Below are 18,024 nucleotides of genomic sequence, written 5' to 3'. Positions count from 1 at the left end.
AACTCCAAAACTCTTCCACTCAGCATTTAAGCAGCTAGAAATCCTTCTCAGATCCTCAAAAAAAAAAACAAAAAAACAGTGTTCAAGCAATTTTCTGAGAAGTCAACATCTGTCTGGGCAGGAGCAAGATCCTTTACAAATATGACCTCCCTAACTTGAGGGCATCCCTATTTATGTCCAGCAACAGAGCTACACAATTTGATTATAATTGTCAGTGATTAAAGCACATCTAAGACAACAGGAGAATTTCTGTTACCTTCAGTTGCCTTTGAGCCTGGAGGCTACATCTACAACACCTTGCAGTGTTTACTACAGATTGCAAAATTCATTGCAATACAGATAAATTGCCTACAAAGCCTTAGCTCAGAAATATTTGCTTGTYTGGCAGGCATTTTTAGTAGTCAAGTTGAGATTTTTCTCTTTCCATTGCTGAGTGAGGCAGATGGTTTGATTCAGTGTGGCTACAGAAAGAAATCCAAGGCAATTCTGGGGCTGTGTGCAAAGCCTTCACATCAGGGCTCAAGAACAGAGCTGCTGCAACATTCAGTGATGAAGAATGTGGCAAAGAACAAACATGAAGCAATTTTTGGAATACCTTCTGCAGAAGCAGCTCACCTGGACTTACTGGCCTGGTAGGTTCTGTCCATCCATAGCTCACATGGTTCATGAGGGTACAGAGAGAAGGGCTCTCAACTTGGCCACTTCTTCCCTTGCATTATCAGGAACGTGCTGAAATGTGTGGGCTTTAATAACATGCAATGCCTCATGGTTGTAGCCTCAAAAGTATCTCTGAATACACTGATCCCCAGGACACCAAGAATGGTATGGGAGGCCTCTTTTATAGCCCTGCCTCAGGTAAAGAACAGCAGATGAACTCCAGGCCTTGCTCCTGTCCATACCTGACACAGGAATAATGAGGACATAGTTTTGATTGAAGGTATTTAGTTTTCCACAGGCCATGGTCCCCTTTTAGAAACACACAAGCAAGAGCTCCATTCTGACCTGTCATTTCACTTCTATATCTTCCACTGTTATATCACTGCCTCTATATTTCATTACATTTCACTATATCAACAATCCTAGATATAATTTTCTTATCACTTATCAGATGCATACAGTATATGTATTTATTTATTTTCAATTCTCTGGCATGCAGTCTGAAACAGAATCAAATTTCCTGTTGCTACAAATCAGTCCAGGCACCCTGAGAAAACATGCCAGTTGACAGAGGTAATTTATATTTAGTTTGCAATGGATACACAAACTTGATCTGTTTCAGATATTTTTGCCTGCAAGCAGAGGTATCCCAACATTCAGGTAACCCAGATTTCCAGATTAGGATGATGAGGCAATCAAGCTACAGACATTTGCTTAACCTTGGGAGGCACCACTCTCTTCTCAATGTTTTGCAGTAAATCCTTGGTACAGCTTTTGTTCATTTTCACTTCCCCACCATTGTGTGATCTGGCCTCCACTACTGACATTCCTTCTGACTAAACATTCTTTCCCCCTTTTTTTTCTTTTTGTTATGCTTCCTGACATTTTTATTTTGTGGGTCATACCCCACTCCAATACACATCATGAGCAAAGCAATAAAATTACTCACATAAAGCCCCTGCGAGAACTGGACCCATTGCTTTCATCAGTGAGCCCCCCTCTTGTTTGATTGTTCAGATCTGAATAGCTGGAATATGTTTTAAGGCATAAAAGCACATTGTTTCATATGCTCAGGGAAGTTGGTGATGATGGGTAGATCTCAGCCTGCGTTGGAAATGCAGTACCTCTCTAACAAGTTGTCAATCTCAATTAAGACATCAACATGTCGAATTAGGAAGGTACTGCTGCACAGCCTATTGTTGAACTGCATGTCAGGTGAAATAAGCACTAATTATACACTTAGCCAAATATGTCTGTTCAATATTACTTCAAAACTAAGGTCACTGAGTTATTGTGAAGTGGTAGTTTACACTATTTTGGATCCCACCAAATGGCAGGTGGCCATACAAATATGCAACTCAGCATGTTCTGCTTGGTCCCCACAGCTGTGCTGCCAATCAGTTAAGGATGGCTGCAAGTAAATGCTAATTAGCTTCTGTTGATCTGCATATTCCAGCAGCCTCCCAGGATTCCCATTTTGATATGCAAGATTGCCAGTTGGGTATGTGATTGAATTAAGAACCAGAAAAGATTTTATCTTCCATGCAGGAAAATGTGGGTCTGAATCCCCAGCAGAGGTTGTTATCACTCTGATTTATGTTTGGCAGTGCCTGTCATTGGAGTGGTAGCAAAGGCTCAGTGCTAGAGGGTGCTACCTCCCTTCTTTTGGAGGAGAAAGGCTCTCCTTGTTAAGAGCAAGCACTCACCATCTGGGGCCCGACCCACTCCTGGCTTTTACATTTGCAAGGCTTCCACATGTCTGCTTCTTCACACAGGGTCCAGCAGATGCTCTTCTGTAGGTTGATTGGTCCTCGAAAAATAAATAGGAATTGAAAAAAAAAAGAAAGAAAGAAAAATTAAAGAGTACAAAGATTTGGAGAGATAAGTTTGGATTTGTACATTGGTGGGTTTTGCATAGGGTTGCAAGTGGCAAAAAAAAAACAAAAACAAAGATTTCCCAAGGTTGTCAATAGCCTGTTAATAGTTGGCTGGTTACTTTTGCAAGGACCACTTAAGAAAGAAATGGCTGGAAAGTTGCACTTCTGGGAGCAAAGTGTTTAGATTTTGCACCTGTACTTCATAAGGGAAAAAAAATATGATCTCATTATGTAAACATTACTATAACAATTTTCAGAAATTTTGCTTGGCTCTGCTATTAGTGAGCACTGGTTCCCTGTAGTGAGGAAATGATATTTCTCAGAAACCACTCAGTGCATATGAAGGCRAAATAAAATTTGTCTCATCTTTGTGATTTTTCACCTTATGGCTTGATTAGACATTGGAAGAAAAATCATTATTTAATTACCCTGCAAGTTTCTGTAGGTTGTTATCATATTGTTTCTTGCCTTGAAAATAGCTCAAAGAAAAGGTTGACTTCAGGGTGAYGGAATATTGTACRYTGCCTTAAAATGCTGGGAAACYGTTCTTCCTTAGGGATTTGAASTTATTTTATTTTTTAAATTATGTTGTTCTGCCATACATGAAGCTTGTCAGCACACTGCTGTAAAYGAGACACCTAAGYTGTCTAAGTACATGAGCAATAATCYAGTTCAATAAAGTTTATAGGAGAAAGTCATAGGTAAGATTTCACTGCAAATTTTAGTAGCATATTTAATGTACAAAACTCTGAAAAGAAGATTAAAATCACTATTTTAAAAGATCCTTGTGTACTCTGACACAGTTGAAAACATCCTCTTCTAAAGGACACTAAAAAAGATATCATAAGATACAACATTTAAATGAGTCCAAAACATTTTCAAAATTCTTGTTTCTGTTGTAAAGAATGAAATGAAGAAATAGGGGGGAAAATACTTAAAAGAAAGAAATAATTGCCAAGAATTCTAAGTCAAACAAGATTTGGTTTTACACATACTATTATAAATTCTATATTACACGTACTACTATAAATTCAAAAGGAGACTTGACCTAACTGCATTAATAACCTACATTTTTAAATATTGCATATATACACACATAGATGKATATTTTATATATTTATATCTATAGGATGAAAACCAAGCTTCAATAAGRGGAGAAACAGAATGATTTCATCAGATACATATTCATCCTATGGCCAAAACTCCGAAAATTTTTATTGGTTAATGTTTATATCATTTTACATGTTTATAAGAAAGTGGAACTATTTATAAATGAAACTGAGCAYTATTAAAACCTTGTAATCCCATGCTTTTGCCAGGTCATTTTTTAATAGGTTGTGCATTATCACTAAATATATGGCCCCAATTCCACAAGGCAATGAAGCACACAGTTAACTTYAAGCATCCTTGAAATCAAAGAGACTTATTTGCTTTGATAAATTTGGGCCCTAGGCTTCTTGAGATATTAAATAATATATCATATTTCTCTCCATTAAGCAAACTGCAGGGACCAGACAGTTTGGTAGGTGTTTAGTTTTAACTTTTTTTTTGCAATGACACTCAAAATAAGCATCTTTGTCCTCAAATACATATGGGCAAGAGTACTTTTGTGGCCCCCACATATTGCACAAGCTCCAAGGAACTCAGAAAGTAACACTGAGAATGGATAATGCAGAAAATGTCAGTAAAAGTGCAGCTCAATCTATTTTTATAGTTTCATTGTCGTTTTGGCATTGACACATTTCAGAAGGTTTTGAAGTGCTYTGTGAGCCAAGTTTGTCAGATCACAGAGAGTTACGTCACTTGTCCAAGCTTGGCCAAAACAGACAAGGACTTTCCAGGCTGGAAAGGAGTCTGAGAGAAAGGAATAAATATTGCACTACATGAAAACTGGACCAATGGGGGAAGGGGAAAAAAGAAGGAAAAAAAAAARCCAAGTAGACTTTGCCTGTCTCAAAAAACTGCAATTAAAGKCTTTAAACAAGTTATCTGGTGTCTAGTTTAAACTAAAGAATAGAAAATCCTTTTTTATTTTTAATAGACATATGAGATAAATGGGGTGATAAAAGCTAATAAACAGTACTCGGGACRGACATGCTAAGAAACTCAGAAAAAGTCTTTGTTGTTAAACAATATTCAATTTATGCACAAAGAGACAAGTTCAGGCTATTATATTTTGGAATAAATGATCTATTCATCGATTCTTTACTATCAAGTGAACTGCTGAAATAGTGAGAATACTTCTTTGCAGGAGTAGAAAACACAGAAAAGATATATTGGAACAATATATTAGTGTATCATTCTTTATATCAAAATAATAAAAGGTTTTCGTCCACTTATCTCTAACATTCTGTTTATAAATACCTAACAAGGTAGAGTCTACTTTTGTCTTGTGAACTAACACCACAAAAATAAATACCAGAAAGTGACAGGGTACATATTAAGGAAAAAGAATAATCTTAATGAGAATTATTAACTCTTGGCCCTGCCTTCCACAGGAAAAGGTTTTTCTATTGGGTTCTTACTGTCCTGTTAGTTTAATTGTAGGACAAAATTTTACCTCGTTGGTGAGGAGAGAAGCGAGGACAAAGACTCCTGTGTATGAGCAGGAAACACTGATGATTGAAAACAGAATAACTGCTAGAAGGAAAAAGCATAAATCTGAAAAATCCCAACCAAACCATATCAAAGCTAAAAGCTATTCAAATTAATTTCTGAGACGGTTGAACTAGACAATCTTCAAATAAGAAACTCCTTCATTTTATGGATGTGAAGCAGTATAATTCCTTCTCCTGGTTCTTTGGAGATTGAACTAAAAGGTAGGGCTGCAAATAGGATGGGGATAAAGATGGGGATAATCTTCCTGAGGTGGCTTCAGTATCCCAAGAGCTCTACACAGGCAATACATGACACCTGCTCTTGCCAAAGTGACCAGAAATTGGTTGCTTGATAGAAAACTAAATAAATAAATACTCTCGTTCTCACCCAAATACATGTATGTCCCAATCTTACTTTTCTTTTTTTTTTTTTTTCACTTAGACCTTTTCCACAAGCATCAGCCGTTAAAACTGACCAGTTGAGATCCCARTTGCTCAGAACTTGGAAAGCTCGTAAGAAGTTTGCTCCACAGACAACACATCCCTCAATRAGAACAATGAGGGAGGACACTCAGCTTGACAGCTAGGGCGTAAAACTCCCATTCTTTCCTTAAACACAAAAATGATGAAAACATTTATTATGAAACATATTTTCCATTACTGTATTGTAGAATGTAAACAAGTTCTCATGACATATGGGGCCATGTGTTTCCTTAAAGAGGTGTTATGTATGTCAGAAGCAGCATATGTACCGTGTGATACAGCTACCACCATGGTGAGCATTTGTTATTGCCTAGTGAACAGGTGCATAAAATCCCCATGTAAACAGATGTCATAGCTGCACTGACATCTCTTACTCATGTCTACTCCTGCAGGAAAATGAGGGGGCTTGTTTCCCCCCTTGGGTGTTTAATGGGGATGGCCTAGACTTGTGTGTCTGCATCTTTCGGCTTTCATGGATCTCCTTCTTGACTGCACAGGAGCTTTTAGGAGGAAAAATCACCCAAAGAGGAGCCCTTTTCTCTAAGAGACCCAATCATGTTCTTTCCAGAAGTCTCCATATTGATAGTGTTGACAGGCATAACCAGCCACATGAAGAAACTAATTTAATTTTGAGAATCCTGGAAGGCACAACCAGATTTACTCTCGATTTGTCTTTTAGCCCCTAGAAGGCAACTTTCTCCATGAAAAAAAAAAATTAAAAATTAGACAGTTCAGGTGGAGTCYGTTAGAAAAAGACAAAACATACAGAAACATGGTTCTTTGCTGTCTCACTTTGCAAGGTGATGCTCACACGTGGACTAACATGACCAGGTGAAACACAGGGGATCTCATTGGGAGTTGCTGCATGGCCAGAAGTCCCCAAAGTGGAGCCAACCCAAAGTCACTGTGCTCATGAGACAAAATTGTCCTGCACCACTAGCGATCTCAGCAATACCTGCACATCCATCAGGTCCAGGTGCCTTTAGATTTACACATCTTAATTAGTGCAACCCTCAATTTTCAGGTCACTTTGGTGAGAATGACCCAGAAGCTCACAGAACCCTTTGTACCAGCTCCCTGAACCCTTTGGAGACTGAGTAACGTAAGGAGTAAACATAAATATGTCATTTCCTTTTATCAAGCATATGCATTCAAATCAGGCAAAAAGTCTCGAAAGCTAAGTGTGGTACAGCTTCACACAAACATGAAGGGGCTGGTGTGCCAGATCTGGCTCTTCCCTTCTCACACCTTCTTTTAAACTGAGATATTTGCCAGAACTTTTCAATGTAAGCCAAGGCTGCGGCTCTCTGCTGTTCTCAGACGTGGTCACATTTGTGCTTGTCCTTGCCTGGTACATATTAAAATAATAATTTTTCCTTCCTTTCACCCTTCCAGAGCAAAGTMGTCTGTTTCTGCTCACATACTAAATTTTTAATGCAGTTTTCATTTTAAATTCCTTTAGCACAATTTCTGTGGTTCTTTTTGCCTTCCTTTCTTCCCCACTCCCCTCCACAATGGCTTGTTGCACAAAAGAAAAAGCCATTCTCGCAAAATTATGAAAAGAGACAGTATATTAGGAACATGAATCTGGGCTTGATCCAAAGCCCACTGGAGACAAGGCTATTCTTCACATTTATTTCAACAGGCTTTGGATCAGTCACTCCCTCAGCAAGTTTTTCAGCGTAGAACCTTTAGGTTATTAACCAAGGCATGTTTCTTTCCAGTGAAATGCAACACGGGTGRCACCAGATAACCCGCTGCAAAAAAATGTATATGGTAAATGTGAGCATGCTCAGCACTTTATTTATGRCAATTTCTGATAGAGCAGCCAGTCTAACCAACATGTATAAATTCTGAATAAAGGGGGGCGGTTTGTGCACCAGAAACAGTACAGCTGTAAGTCATGGCCCCATTCAGGTGGCTGAGGTTGTACAATTTCTTGGCTTCCTTGGTGTTTCCAGGGGTTGATGATGACAAATCCCACTGGGAACCTGTCCTTTATAGAAAATGTCCTTCAAGCCTCATCCTGCTGACAGAACGAGGTGATAAAGGAGTGGAGCACAAGCCAAAGAGATTGAAGGTAAATCTGCTGAAGGCCACCTGGGAGAAATGATCCTTTCATGAAGGCACATGCATATAGGAAGGAAGAGAAAAAGTTCTGCATGGCTGGCATCCCCCTGCCACAGGGGGGATCACTGCCAGCAGGAATCRCTGGTTTGGGTGTAGGTGTGGAGTTAGAGGTAGCAGAAAGGTCTCTCCTCTTACCCAACCCCAGACAACTGCCTGCAGTCACCTCACATTTCTGGAAGCATYTCAGGTTTGGGGTTTTTTTCAGGAACATATCTCAGCCTTCTCTACCTGCCCTGACCTAGCTGAGCTGGAGATCAGACGAGATCACAGCCTAGAGCCAGTGGTACAGCTGCAGGCTGTAGCAGGATCCATGGTACACCCTGGGATTAGGGAATTATCCTCCTTGCTCCCCTACTTCCTTGCCTTTCCAAGAKGCTGTGGCACAAACAGTCTGCTGCTTTACAATGATATTTACATTTCCAGTATTTAAATACCAGTGAGAGATGSTCTATARACATTTCCCAAGGAAGTTTTYCACAGGCCTTATTTCTGAGCAAAGSAGCAAGTTAATTTTCAATTTAAATTAGAAAAATAACCRTCACATCCATATATCCTCATCTTTCTCCTCATTCCCTGATCATTGTGAACAAAACCATCTTTAGCCAATACCAGGAAATTCATACCAGATTCTTTTAAGACTACTTGTTAGATTTTTATCAAACCAGGATGCAGGATCTGAAATAAAATATTAAAAAGTCCCCTCTGAGTTGAATATAYACATTGAATGTGCATATTCTTTCTGAGCTGTCCTTGTCTCTCTGGGAACATTTTCATTGCAAAAGGTGGATTACTCCACRTCTTTTTATTTTCTTTCTTTCTTAAAATCTTTGGAACATCAGTGGCTGGATCAATTGAAGGGATTCACCCCAAAATCGATTCTRTTTTCCATCTCTCCTCTCAGCCAGAATCGTGCAGCAAGTTTAGGACAGGTAGGTGCAGAATGTAAGGTCCTGTTGTTACCCAATATTCAGGTACTAAGGCAGCACAAAGAAAAAATATTCTTTCAGAGAGGAGCAAAATAACTTTTGGTCACAGTATTGACTCAGGTTTTACACTTTCAGATACGATTTAAACCTTGATTAGAATTACTAAAGAAGAATGGCTAAAAGAATGTCTTTCTGGATCAAAAATCTTGATCCTAGAAGGGGAACTTTTTAACGGGTTTATTAACTTTAATGACACATATCTCTGATTCTCCTTGAGGTCTTAGGCGAGACACAGCAGAAATAGCRGCAAAAACAGAAATGAGCCAGAAAGCACAAGACACAGTACAAATAAWAGCAAAAACAGAWATGAGCCAGAAAGCAGATGATCTGCAACTATTTTGTCATTATAAATAAAAAAGTAAATGGGATCAATAGGGAAACGTGTTAGAAATTTTAAAGCTCATAAAATTGAAATTATTGGGGAAGAAAACCTCCCTGTTGTTTAAGAGCTGGATTTCTAGAGGGAACTAAGTATTATGGTATATGCTAAAACATATTCTATCACCCAAGGTCTATTAAAATGTCATTCTAGGGTCCAGATTTTATCTACCCCTATCATTGCTGGTGTTTGTTTTCTTAGAACCTTGACTTGCTTCTTAATAGCATTACTGAGTAGGGTCCCTTGAGAAATTCCACTCCTTTATTTTATTTTTATGGTTTTCTCTGCTGATTAATTCCTGAAAACATATTTCAACCTTTCAATTTCTAGCACATATCTCATTTGACATGTCATGGGAAACAAAAAAATATTGCTTTTTTGAGGGGGGTCTTATTTCCCCTCCCTCCTACCCTCCACATTTCACTAAATAATTTCATTTTCAGCTAAACAGAATTACAGAAAGRTTTTGGTGTGTTGCCACAGTATTTAAGCCTGGTAAGGCTTAGACAGCACAGACCAGACTGACAGCTGCACTGACCACAGCAGGGCTTCACCGTGCTTTTCCCAACATTGAATGATCCAGTATCCCAATATTTCCCAGTACCAGCATCACCCAATTAGCTTTGGCTGGGGTAGGTTGACAGAAGACTGGAGAAAGTGTTTTCTACTTCAGCTTTTTGATAGTTGATTTGGACCCCACGCTGTGATGAAGTGCTGGATGCTGATATGCATCAAATCAAACAGCGCAGAGGTAAAGCTGCATGACAGCTTAGAAAAAAAAAAGTAGGTGAAATAAAAGAGAAATAAGTGATCCTTCATTTCCAAGGACTTCCGTGTCTTATCTTTCCAGAAGATTGCTACAGCTAGCTCAATTATTACTTTCCTGGGATGTCTTGTTTGCTTCCACCAGACGGAAGTAATATAAAATTATGTAAATCAGCTTTCTTGAAGTAAAGAATCATGGACCAGTCAATAATGTTTATGCATTAAGAAAGGGCAGCTCCTCCTGGAAGAAATAACACAGGGAGCCGATCATAAGTAAACATTTCTAAACAGACAAAGGGCTGGTCCCTGCAGCACAATATATTATCATATTTCCACATAATTAGTTTGTTTTCCACTTGAAATCAGAAAACGATTCGACATTGCATTCTGTGCCTCAGGATGGTGCATACAGTACAATTCTCATGTGCAGGTTCATATGTTGAATAATTAGTAAGAATTAATCTGTTGAAATTAAAGTTTGGAATATTATAGAACTCATGAATAGTGCATGGAACAATCAAGTAAATTAAACCAGAAACAGAATTTAGGAAGCCAGACAATAGCAGATGACTGCTGGCAATCTGTTTTTTAATCAGTGCGTTACGAGCCAGAGGGATGAATATTGTTACTGACTTAGGAAAATAGTGTAAAACGTTAGCAGGCACAATAAAGAAGACTTAGGAAGTGAGCACATTTTTACTATGTTTGTTAAAGAAGGGCACTTCGAAAGGACCTGCTCACTTAGATGTGTATCTGCTCTCCAGGATGCTCAGATCGGAAAAGACTGGACTTACAGAGGGTCCTGTACTTCTGGTCTGCACTGCAAGTGCACTAACGACTTCCAAGAAGCTCCATCCCTGTCTATTTTAAAGTTGCATTTCCTATCTGAAGCCAAAACTGTGTAAGTTTCTTTTTAGTTTCTTTAAAATTAGCAATTGAGTCACTGTAAGTCTCGGGCAGCATGAGACCAGTGTGGCGATTTCTCATTTTAGGAATTCATAGCAGCTATGTTTTTGTTCAATTTTATTTTAAATTCATTTAACCATCATCAAGAGTTTAGTTTTTTCTTGCTTTACTGTGAAGAAAGCACTGGTCATGCCTTAAAAAAAATAAATTGAGAGCAGTCAGAAATCCTGCGAGGACTAGGTTGATTCATGCTGAAATGTATATATTCTTTCCCTTGAAGGGAAGAGCTTTAAATCTACATGCACACTTGACTTTTTCTGTTCTGTATGATCCTGTTAAATTGGAAGAGGTTTCCAGATCTATTTGAAAAATGGCCACTACAGTTAGCTGAAACTTCAATCTTGAAAATGAATGAATGGAGCTGGTCCAGTACATTGGCTCTGGACCAGTCTTTAAAATACAGCAGAACAATGAATAACTGAATTCACAGCCAGCTGGTATCATAGTTGGGCAGTGAAAGTGTCAAAATATTAGTGACTTTTTTACATTTGTCAAAATCATTGCCAATATGGGAAGCATGGGCAGCTTGCAAATGCGAATCTTATACCAAAATAGTTTTAAAATCTTGCCTTAAGAATTTGAGTGCAGCTCCTAGTTTTATCACACCCATCACGGAAAAGACCGAAGAGAATAAAATATCTTTTACTTAGAAGATAAAAGCTATTATTGATTTATCATCAAACATCAACTACTAATGTGGTTGAGTGGTGCTATATGCCCTGAAGGAATAATGGATCAACCAGCATTTCTGTGTCTATTTTCTGGAGTCTAATAAGTCCATTCTAATAAGTCCATCAACTGATTCATTTCTAGAATTTAGCATGTAGAATCTCCACGAAAAGTAAGTGTAAAATTTTTATATATCTATACATACTTACACGATGTAAAGGAGGGGGAAACAGAGTTTGGCCATGCTTCAGTTCCAGGAGAGAAAAAGAAAARTAAACATATGTTAGTGGTGTCTCACACATCTTTCTGCTCCAATAATTTGAAAAATGTTTGTTTTATTTTTAAAACAAAATTTCGCTGGCATTCACTGGATGCTGCAGTTGATACAGTTTCACTCCTTTTGGAAAGAATAAAAAAGCATCTCCACGCCCGAGTTACTCCAATGCAGCAACACAGAAAATCCCTGTGCTTGTGCACTCAGTTTGTTCTCTGGGAAGATGCTGGGGAATTTTTAGTGCCTACATTTYGTGTGCTTCCTCGCCCCCACTGGCACAGAACCTTTTGGATATCAGGACTCCAAAGGGGTTACACCAATTATCCTGTGAGGAGGTAAACAGCAGCCCAACACTGCTCAAACCAAAACCCATCTCTCATGGAACACAATGGATTTTCACAAAGAGTTTTGGTGACCTGAATCTGCTGACAACTTATTGATGATCCCCAAAGGCCTGATGTGCAAAATGAGTGAACAATTAACTCTTGTGATCAGTTATATTAGGATCTATGGAAGCAATCACGAAGCTAATGAACTTAGGAGCTGCAGCACTCCATCAGGAGCAGGTAGATTTGTGGGAGGACAGTGCAAAACTCCCACTGATGCGTTTTGGACACAAATCAAAACACAGCTTTTAAAGAACAGGACATACTCACTGAAAAAGACTAATTTCAAAATCAAACACGTACATAGACAGATATATACTTTATATAGGCAAATTCCCYGCAGTGATTAAGAGAATCTTTTTGCTGTCTCTGTGCCCAAATTTCTAATCGATTCCTTTCTTTTTTTGCCTTCGGAATTCATTAGTTAAGTGAATAATCTCTTTATGTTCCTTTATTAGTTATAAACTGAGAACCAGAAACCTGTGCTATTTTCCCCTGCTCCTCTGCAATGTTCTTATTTCAGCAAAGTAAGGTTTGAGCTGGAAAGTTTCCCTGAGAAGATTTTCATTTCTCATCTTGTCTGATGCAAAGTAAAGAGTATGCCAAGTGCCACTGACCTTAACTCTCCTGAATCAAAAATATCTGATGTGATATATAGAAAACTTTGATGTGTAGATATGCTAATCAGCAGAGAAATGTCAAATTTGCATACATTTCAAGTGACCCAACAATATTTACCTTAGAGCTAAGTTTCATATTTTTCTGACAATTGCAGCATTGAACAAGTGACTCATTTAGCATATCTAAGCAGCATTATGTCACAGGGATTTACCTCAGAGTTGTTTGAAAGCATCAAAAAGATGAACATCACTGTCTGAAATTAACAACAAGCCTAATTTGATTTGACAAATGATGTTGATTTAGATAGGGTCACTAGCTATTGAAGATGCGGAGGACAAATAGTGCCTTGAAGCCTTGATAAAACTGAATATTTAAACAGTTCATTATGCAAATTTGCCCTCTACCTGTCAGTAGTGACTAAAGTATAGGGTTAGAGTGCTGGAGAGGCTCGGTGCTAAGGAGATGACTATTATACGTGTACCTGGCTCTCCCKAAAAAAACAACTCCACAGACGTTTACAAAGTGGATGTGCATCAGCACTATCCTCCCCAGGTTTGGCAGTGACAGAACCARCAAAGACTTGATTCTGAAAACTTTMAACACCAGCACAGAAAACTTCACTTTACCAAGGGAGCAGGTAAACACGGACATTTTCCTGTTGCATATTCAAGCACTCGTCCTCCAAACCTTTCTCACAAGATGCATTTCCCGGGAGCCCAGTGGAGCTACCTGCATCACCACTGCTGCTGCTCACATGAGGATGCTGGATGGGAGCCCTGCAGTGTAACCAGGCGGGAAAAGACCTCCAAAACCAARTCCAACCCTTGGCCAAATGCCACCATGCCCAATAAACCATAGGAACTCATCCCTAATGGCCTGGGAACCACCAAGATCCAGGCTGTTTCCAGCTGTGTGCAACACCTACACATAAACCTCCACTATCATTCCCAACATCAYTTGGCCAACTGGCATCCATTAGCATCAGAAAGAAAATCTCGTCCAAGAGCTTGGGTTTTGAAAAAAAACCTTGAGATATCATTGCTCATTCAAAACAAATGGCTTTAACTCTTTAGGGTCCATTCCAAAAGATGAAATATACTTAAATGCATCAATTTTGTATAGCTCTGGGTAGCTGAGAACACACATTGCACCAAAGGAACAAAATGTGTAGCAACTTGGAGTGGATATTTAAGTGTTCAGGAATAATTAACAATATTTACATGCTCCAAATCTGCAGTACTAATAAATCCTTATTTTGAAAGGAAGTACTGCAGAGTAATTAATCTATACAGCATCAACTCCTAAAGTTATTTTATATTTTTTTCCTGTATATATGCATACAAACTATGGTTTTAGTATTTAGTATACTTCAATTTACTAGCACACTGCATGGCCATGGGTCAGCAGCTTCTAAGATATCACATAGCCCAGGATGTCTGGGTATGTTACTCTTTGTAAGACACTTTGCACCACATTTTTCTCAGAGCTCAGAAAAGCCCATCAGCATAAGCCAGGCCGAATTCTGATGCAGTGCATTTAGAGAACTGTATGAAAATGTCGGTTTAAGTATTGGCAAGTAGATAATATTGGAAGAGCAGAGAGAAGCTATTTAATTAAAGAAGTAAGGGAGAGCGAGAACAGTACAGAGGGCAGATAGAAGAATATCTACTCTGATCACATCCTGGAAAAGTCATTTGTGGGGTGAGTTGTGCCCTCATGGGGCAGGGGGCCTGTGCAGCAGATGGGGGATGTGGTGTCAGCAGCAGAGGCGYTTGGACCCACTCTGCCCCACAACCAGAGGTCCTGGTGATGCTGCTACAGAGCCCAAGCCAGATAKGWCTCAGGRGCAGCRCTGCTCTTACTCACAGCTCTGTGCWTGARCACAGCATATCCACCAAGGAATGGGARTTCTTAGGGCTGAGGAGCCAGGGAAATGTTTATACCACATGTGGTAGACTTGGGCTAAGGTATAGAGCAGCACRCTGTGCAGACTTCCCAGCTCAGGAGCTCGTTAGCACCCAGGAATGTAAGCCAAAAGCATCATAAACCTTTGGCATTTTATGCTTTTATCATGCAATCTTATTGATTCATTTCCATGTGTTTTGGAGTATTTGTGTTTTCTTTATCCAGGTTTATCCCATCTCCCCCTTGCTGCTCAGACTAATTGGGAGATGACTGTATTTACCATTGCACCGGATCTGAGAAAACATGTCTTGTGAGCAACCTTGATTTGTTTRTAAACTACTCCCCTAACTCTGCTGAGCTTGTAAGTTCTTGGCTAATTGCTCTCATGTCCATGAAATGGGAGAAACCCAAGTCTGAAATACATGGAAACAATTAGGGCAGAAAAAAAAAAAAAAGAAGGCTTACCCTGTAAACAGATGCTTATGCCAAGATACCCTACCTAGAGCAACTGGYACGTGGTATGTTTGCAGATGGATCCACAGTAGGATCTAGCCACTTATATTTAGCATGCAGTGTTATTTGTTTTAGCTTGCCAGTGAGCAATAGGTGGGAGTTGGAATGGGAACCCATCATTTTTGCACAGAAGTGCACCAGTACCACCCAATCACACACTTTAATTAGTACATATGCAGCAGCCATTACAGGAATATCTTCCTTTTTTCTTCAAAGTTTTCTTCGAATAGCATGATTTTTAATGTGCTATCTTGTTATGTAGTTTGAGATGACATTGTGTTCACATGTGGAAAAATAAAAAGCAATACAGCAAAGTGTTCCAGCCTGTTTCATTATGTTGGTAATTTCCACTGCATGGATTTACTGTAAACTCTGGTTAACATGCATGAAGTAATTCAACAGTCTGAAGGCCAGAAGGGATCATTTGTGCATCTAGTCAGATCCTCCTCCATAAAYTGTGCCACAAAATTTCCCCATCTTCCTCCACTATCTGTACTTTGCCTTCTTAGCAAGCTAAAATTATAGGAAATCCTTTAGAAGATTTGATTTGAAGCCTACAAGTGATGAGAAAAATCTATTATCCTTTTTCTACATATACTGTTCAAAGGTCAAAATTAGYCACTGTACTTTCAATTTTTTCCCCATTTGAATGCATTGATTACAAAATCAGAGTTATCTTTGGACTGGACATAATTTTCAGCTGATGCAGGACTCCTGAAGCAAAAAGCTATTATTTTTTATGAGACGAAAAATCACTTGAAGGGAATGAGAGCACTGAAATGTCAGACAGACTTGGTCTTTGGGCTTGCATCCAAAAGGAATGGCCACATTTCCATGACCCACAAAGCAGGCATAGATGGTCATATTGACCCTTTCTGCCCTAAAATAACCCACAAGTTTACAAGCTGTTACCTTGGAGTGGTTTCTTTAGCAGTCTGTGTCAGAGCAGCMCAAGTGTTTGATCCCTGCCAGTTTGCATATGACAACATTAATATTAAGGTTTCTTTCATGCAGAAAGATGTTCCAATCACTGACAAACACCGAGATATTTTTGTCTTTATGAAATCATAAGTCRAAGTACCTTTTCTGGTAAAAGGAGGGGGACTGAAGCAACTGTTTTGGTGGAAAAACCTAAAAGCTAGTCATTTACTTATATATTTAGATGCAGAGTTCATTCTCTCTTGTTCTGCTGAATAAGCACCTCTGCAATCTCTGTAWGAAAATGAAAAGGCTGCTTTAAAACATCTCAACATTTCTGAGTTATTGCAAATGCCACAATCCAAAAATCAATAATTGAATCAACTTCAAGGAGTGCTGATTCTGTTAAGAACCAATTTCTCTTTTTCCAAGCATTGTTATTAAAATGCCATTAATTTTAAAACTCAAAGGGACTGTATGGGTTTATTTCTGTACATTATAGCATCTTCAAAGCAGATTGAGTGTTTTTGACTCTTCTTTTGCCAYAGGACAGATTCTTCAAGTCCTGCTAAATATGCCCAGTATTCACTAGGGCACATTCTGCCTTTGAAGTTGTTTCTGAGACATTTCAGTGCCCCTTATGCTGCAGCTGCCCTTATGCTTGATGTTACATCTCCAAGCATAGGATCRGTGAGCAACCACTGATTCAGGTTTGAATTACACCAGAAGAATGTAGTTCTTCACCATTTCTGGAGTGCTCCACAAAATTARGTTTTTCCTCTATAGAAAAGCCAGTAATGGAAGCTCATTTGAGTATTTCATAAGGCATAAATACTGAAATATTCACATTCTGGCTTTGCAGCCTTCCTGGAGGTTTAAAGTCTGTGATGGCTTGTGAATAAATACAGGTAAATAAATAGCTTTTCTCATTATTTATTTCTTCTTACTAGAGGAAATCGAGACCACACATAATTTTTAAATTAAAAAAATAAAATAAAGAAAAGATGTCTCAATTGTAAAAAGAACAAGCAACTGACAAATACCAGGAGGATGAACAGCAAGCARTGGTCTTCAGAATATTTCTGGAATGAATATCATTCTAGTGACTGGATTGCTGCCAAGACTTTTTATTCTGTTTTAAAAAATGCATAGACTAGGAGAGCCATAAAAGAATGTTTTGTCTCTGGAATATGCTGGAACAAAAGCCAGATATGCTTAGGCTTTGACATGGACATTCATCATGTCCCAAGCTGAAGCAGTTATTAATTGTGAAAGTATTAAAAATGGAATGGGCTGAGTGTCTAACAAGTCTGCCATATTATTCAGTCATAACTAAGCTGTTGAGACTGATTGAATTTTGAGAAACWTCCTCCTGTATATTAAGTTGTGTGAACTCAACCAAGCAGCACCTCCAGTCCCAGTCTCCATGGGGACCYCCACCACTTTGCCTTTCAGGGTGAAGCTGAAGCACCAGGATTATTTTCATTGGCCTGGAAAGGTTTTCCACACAGAGAGCACAAGCTCCACACAAAATTCAKAGAAGCTTCTCATTTTGAAAGCTTGCTCTGCACTTGCTCCTGCCTGCTGGCCAAATTGACATCTTCCCCTGAAGGCTGCTGTAATCAGATTGTTGGAGCAGCATCACAAAGGTTCAGTACATTCCCCACCTTTTCAGTCACTCTTTTCTAGCCCTTCAGACCACATTCTGGGACACACATGAAATTATTTCTCTGATTTAGTTAYGCTCTGCAACAAGTTACTGGCTCATAAGTACTGACTCACATAGAGGCAGCATTATTATACCTTACAGCACTTAGAAACCCAACAATATTTACTGTAATGGCAACATGAGCAGCAGKTCTGTGAAATCCTGAAGTTGCAGCATTGAGCCACTTCCA

The sequence above is a fragment of the Malurus melanocephalus genome, unplaced genomic scaffold, assembly GCF_030028575.1.
Source record: "Malurus melanocephalus ecotype Western Australia unplaced genomic scaffold, MMel_1.1 scaffold_125, whole genome shotgun sequence".
NCBI classification, from domain to species: Eukaryota; Metazoa; Chordata; class Aves; order Passeriformes; family Maluridae; genus Malurus; species Malurus melanocephalus.
This window is presented reverse-complemented; position numbering follows the sequence as displayed.